This window comes from Mobula hypostoma, chromosome X2 (genome assembly GCF_963921235.1).
Source record: "Mobula hypostoma chromosome X2, sMobHyp1.1, whole genome shotgun sequence".
Lineage (NCBI taxonomy): Eukaryota > Metazoa > Chordata > Chondrichthyes > Myliobatiformes > Myliobatidae > Mobula > Mobula hypostoma.
This window is the reverse complement of record NC_086129.1, coordinates 5617122-5623160: the sequence shown is the minus strand read 5'-3', so window position 1 is coordinate 5623160 and position 6039 is coordinate 5617122.

Below are 6039 nucleotides of genomic sequence, written 5' to 3'. Positions count from 1 at the left end.
GGGAGTTTGGCCTCATCACGTTGGACATCAATAGCATAGCTCCTTGGCAGCCAGCCAGCTAGTTTAAATCAGGGGTCCCCAACCTCTTTTGCATCACAGACCGGTTAAATATTGACAATATTCTTGCAGACCGGCTGACCCCGGGGAGGCGGGGGCGCGGTTATATTGTTTCCTCGTGGCCCGGTAGTTGGGGACCACGCTTAGCATGAAGAGAGTCCAATCAGGATGCTCGCTGTCCCTCTCAAAAAAAAGTCGATTTCTGGGATATTGTATATAATTTTCAGGCGTCAGGGACCCACTTTCGACATGCGGGAGACTCCCAGAACTTCCGGGAGAGGTGAGATGTCTGCAATTTACTCCACCCACTGTAATGCTGACAAAGAATTCTGCTTCATATACCCATAAATGGCTGGTAAGTGATTTCTTTATCATTACCTGCAACTCACACACACACAAAGAAAACAGCCACACCAACATTCCCAGTTAAATTATGTTTCAATCCATCTGTAAAAATAGTTACCGTATGATAATAACTGTCATTAATATACTCATGAACCAATAGACTCTCAGGCCGAACAGAATCCAGTTGTGTAACCTATAATTAACTAAAGTCATTGGGGAAAAAAAAACAAAATGGGGTTACCGAGAAAGCTACAGTGGGACATATTGGATCATCAGATACACCCATATTCCCACCGTGATATGAACCCAATCACCTGAAACTAAAAACAATCTTTTTGTGATGTTCCCAACTGTCCTCTAGCACAGGATGATAATTTCTTTGCCCCCTCAAATTAATCCAATTTGTTAACATCAACTTCAGCCTCTGTCCCTGTAAGGGCAATTGCCCTATTTCAACCAGTAAAGCTGAAACAGGGGATGGTCTTACAGTACCACAACACAATCTTAAAGCCTGTGCTTGTATCACACACAAACATTTTAAAGTTGGACATGAAACTGATCCATAAGCCACACAGCCAGAATCAAGAACAGATTGAATTACACAAATATAAATGGTCAAAGATTTTAATGTTGCACTCCAAGAATACCCACACAGATGCCTGAGGATATTTAATGCTCCTTCACATTTATCAATTATTTTGCTGATATGGTGCTTCCATGTCAGCTTATTATCTATTCACATGCCTGGAAATCTCACCACTGACATATTTTCAGGAGTTTGACCATATAATTTCAAATCAAGTGCAGGTCTATTAATCCTGTTAGTAAAAACACATAACGTGTTTTAGTGACTGAAAACTTAAAATCTTCGTCTATTTGCCCACTGTTTGATCTATTAATTGTAAATTTCATCTTATTTGCAGTAAAATTGAAATGCTACCTCTAATCTATAAAGCTATATCATCTGTATAAAGTGATTAACCCAGAGTTCCCATCTCAGAGAAAATGCCATTAATCATAATATGAAATAATGAAGGGCTAAAAATACTGCTTTGTGGGGCCACACTCCCCATTTCATAGAAACACAAACATAACATGCCCACCCATACCTGCACAGTCCGTCCAAATAAAAATCTCAGATCAATTATGCAATCTCCCCTCATTCCTAATTTCCAAAATGTAATCAAAAGTCCTTCCATACCATATGTATTTACAATATTAAAAATACTGCTATCACAACATCTTTATTTAGCCGTGCTTTCCTATAATCATCTTCCAAAAATAAAACTGATTCCAATGTCATTCTATCCTTCCGAATAATAAAACACTATATCATCACACTTTCCAAAATATAACTGAAACGCTCGGTTACCATACATTCCATCAGTTTACATAAATGAGACATTAACAATGTAGGCCATAACTAGAAGGATCACACTGAGATCTGCCAGGTTTCAGAAAACAGGCAATCCTGCTGCCAACAACAGGAATTCAGCAGAATCTGGAAATTCAAGCAACATACATCAAAGTTGCTGGTGAACGCAGCAGGCCTGGCAGCATCTCTAGGAAGCGGTACAGTCGACGTTTCAGGCCGAGACCCTTCTTCAGGACTTCAGGAATCCTGCTGCCATATTCCATGAGGGAGGGAGATGGCCCAATCTCTAAACACGATTCAAAAATGTTAGTATTTTCACAAAAGATAGTTACATACAGCTACAAATACATACATCACCCCTTCCTGGGGATGCCTGACTTGCATAAATAATAGACTTTTAAAAAATTGTACAAAGAAAACTCTACATCAATGATACTATCATTGATACAGCTGACTTCCAACACATCAGGATATTCACTTAGAAACATATCCCTATATTGAATAACTTATTATGTCAATATGACCTCCAGTAAATCACATCCTTCTTCACCATGACCTGTGTCCTTTTATTCTTAATAATGTCACTTGGAGACAGATGCATCATCACATTAAAAACTTACATTTCTCCCAATTTGCGTTACCAAATACTCCACCTCCTACAAGTGGCATCCGATCCCCGATATAAATCCAAACTCAAGCTCATAAAGACACAAGTCTGACAGACGTTCATATTAACTAATCACCGTGTGAGTTCTCATTTGATCGACACGCACTACAGCCAATGACCGCAGGGGTCAGAGGAGTTCCTGACCTACGATAGGCTGGTGGAAATCTGCCCCCTGTTCAGCCCCTGCTGCTCCTCTCCATCGCCATGGAGGAGTTCAGCGAGTCGCTGCGGTCGGTGGTCGCCGGTCTCGGCACCCACAGGGACGGGTGCGGTTCTCCTCCGACGCCTCGGTGACTCCATTCCGGTGATGTCTGTGGTGGCAGAGAAAAAAAAATGCAGGGAGTTAGCGGGGAGGAAGGCCTATGACTACAACTCCCAGAAGGCCCCGCTGATGACACAGAAGTCGGGGGTGTTGTGGGTAGTCTGGAGGGTTGTCAGAGATCACGGCGGGAAATAGATAGGATGCAGAACTGGGCTGAGAAGTGGCAGATGGAGTTCAACCCAGATAAGTGTGAAGTGGTTCATTTCGACAGGTCAATTTTGAACACAGAATATAACATTAATGGTAAGACTCTTGGCAGTGTGGAGGGTCAGAGAGATCTTGGGGTCCGTGTCCATACGACACTCAAAGCTGCTGTACAGGTTGGCAGTGTTGTTAAGAAGGTGTCTGGCATGATGGATTCATCAACCGTGGGATTGAGTTGGAGCTGTGAGGGAATGCTGAAGCTATATTAGGAGACATTTAGTCCCCACTTGCAGTACTGTGTTCAATTCTGGTCACCTTACTAATAAAAAACAATGTGGATACGAAAGAGGGAACGAAATGACTAACGTGAGGGGACATAGTTTTAAGGTGCTTGGAAGTCAGTACAAGGGGGATGTCAGGGGTATGTTTTTCACACAGAGATTGGATGGTGTGTGGAATGCACTGCCAGTGACAGTGGTAGACGCAGATACAATAGGATATTGTAAGAGACTCTTAGATAGGTACATGGAGCTAGAAAAATAGACGGCCGTACAATAGGGAAATCCTGGACAGTTTCTAGAGTACTTTACATAGTTGGTACAACATTGTGGGCTGAAGGGCCTGTAATGTGCTGTAGATTTCTATGTTCTGTGTCAAAGGCAGGCAGAGGGATTAGTTTAAATGGACACCAGGACAGCATGGAAAGGTTGGGCCGAAGGGCCTGTGTCAGTGCTGTAAGGTAGGGGTTCTTTCCCAAACATCGACTCCATTCCCCTCAATAGATGCTGCCGGACTTGCCAAAGTTCTTGAAAAGTTGTATTCAGTTCCGCTTAGCATTATGTACAAAGGGTGTTTTGTGCTGGAAGGCTGCAGAGGAGATTCATCATGAGTGAGGGGGTTTGTGTCCATAAGACCATAAAACATAGGAGCAGAATTAGGCCATTCAGCCCATCGAGTCTGCTGCTTTTCTGTCATGGCTGATCCCAGATCGCTCTCAATTCCATACACCTGACCTCTCACCATCTCCTTTGATGCCGTGAGCGATCAGGAAACGATCAACTTCTGCCTTAAATATACCCACAGACTTGGCCTCTACCACAGTCTGTGCAGAGCATTCCACAGATCCAATACTCCCTGGCTAATAAAAAAAATCCGCTTAACTCAGTTTGTAAAGGTGGCTCCTCATTTTGTAGATGTACCCTCTAGATCTTGATAGCCCCACCGTCAGAAACATCCTCTCCACATCCACCTTCAGCAGGTTTCTGTGAGATCCCCTCTGCGTTCTTCAGAATCCCAGTGAGTACAGGGTCAAAGCTGCCGAATGCTTCTCCTATGTTAACCCCTTCATTCCCAGAATCATCCTTCTGAGCCTCCTTTGGACTCTCTCCAATGACAACACATCCTTTCTGAGATATGGGACACAACACTGTTGACAATACTCCTTGTGTGGCCTGACTAGCGTCTCATAAAGGCTCAGCATTATCCCCTTGCGGTTATATTCATGGGATGAGATTGGACAGTATTGATCTGCAGAGGGAGCTTGGAATCTGAGTTCATAACTCCCAGATAGTGGTTCCAGTGTCACGCAGTTACGTTGCCTTTGGAGAATTGCATTCTAATGTAGGAATAATGCGGTGGTTTTGGGTGGTGATTAGAAGAAGCTTAACAGGATGCTGCCTGGATAAAGCGAGACTGGACAATCTCGGGTAATCACCGGCAGAGGCTCAGGGAGGTCTGACAGACGTTTACAGGAATGTACCAGGCACAGACGGAGTGGACAACCGGTATTTTTTCTCTAAGGAGGAAATGTCCAATGCCAGAGGGCATGCACTTCAGGAAAAAGGGGGAAAACAACCTCATTGGTCCTTTTGAACTATTTAAGTATTTTGTAATTTAGTGCTATTTTGTCTCCGCACAGCTGCTGTTAAAAAAAAAGCAGTTACAAAAGACAATGATTTAAAAAAACAGACTCAGAATGTTGAAAGGAGATTTGCGTTTCAAGTTTTGTTTTTCATACTCATCGTGGTGAGTGTCTGGAGTGAATGTCAGGGGTGGTGGTGGAGGCAGATGTGATGGAGGCTATTAGATACTACCTGAATGTGAGGAGAATGGAGTGATGTGGACGTTGTGTAGGCAGAGGGATTGGTTTAGTAAGCATAAGATGACCCATTCAGTTTGTTCAGTACAACACAGTGAGCAGAAGGGCCTGTTCAAGGACAAGTAGAGCAAACAGAGCAGGTAAACTGGATAAAGTGATCCCACTCAGAGAACAGACTGTGACGTTAGTGGAGATATATCAGCATCACAGTTCTCTCACCAAAGATAATTCACTGCTGGATAAAATGAAGTTCGTAATCTTTATAACTGATCTGGTGAATTGTACTGCTCATACATCTCATCCTACTGAGAAAATTAAAATTATTGTGAAAGCTGTAGAAAGGTATCTTGGTGTAACTGGTGTTCTGTGGGAAGCTTTAAATGACGTTTTGTTAGGTGGGGTATCTGTATCTGAGTCTACTTGTGAACATACATAATAGGATTAAAATATTGCAATGAAATGAGAGAACTCTGATTTATAATGGTCAAGACTGTAAGAAGTTTATTTCTGATTTGTCAGACTCTTCCGATGTTATATCTGTTCAGGAAACCTGCACATTTTAAGTTTTCATTCCTGTGCAGGATTATATTGTCATTAGGACAGACAGGTTAGTTAGTAGAAGGGTGGTGTTGCCAGTTGTATAAGGAAAGTGACAGGGTATAGAGTTGTGAATGGGAATAAAATGTATGAGGAACTAGTAGTAGAAATTCTTGATTCAACACGTATGTATGTAATTTTCTTTTGTGAAAACATTAACTTTTTGAATCGTATTTGGAAGTTTAGCCTTGACTTTCCACATGGAAAACAGTTGTAGTAGTGCCCATTCTAAAACCTGGATCTCCCCGTCTGATCCTCCTTGTTATAGGCCAATATCAATAACGTCTCCTTTATGTAAACGTGTGGAATGTATGGTAATCAAGCGTTTGAGTTATATTTTCGATAAAAGAGGTGATTTCGTGTTTTATCAGAGGGGAATTCGGAAGGGTAGGATAACACTGGAATCAGTTTGGGGTTTGGAAGATCACATCAGG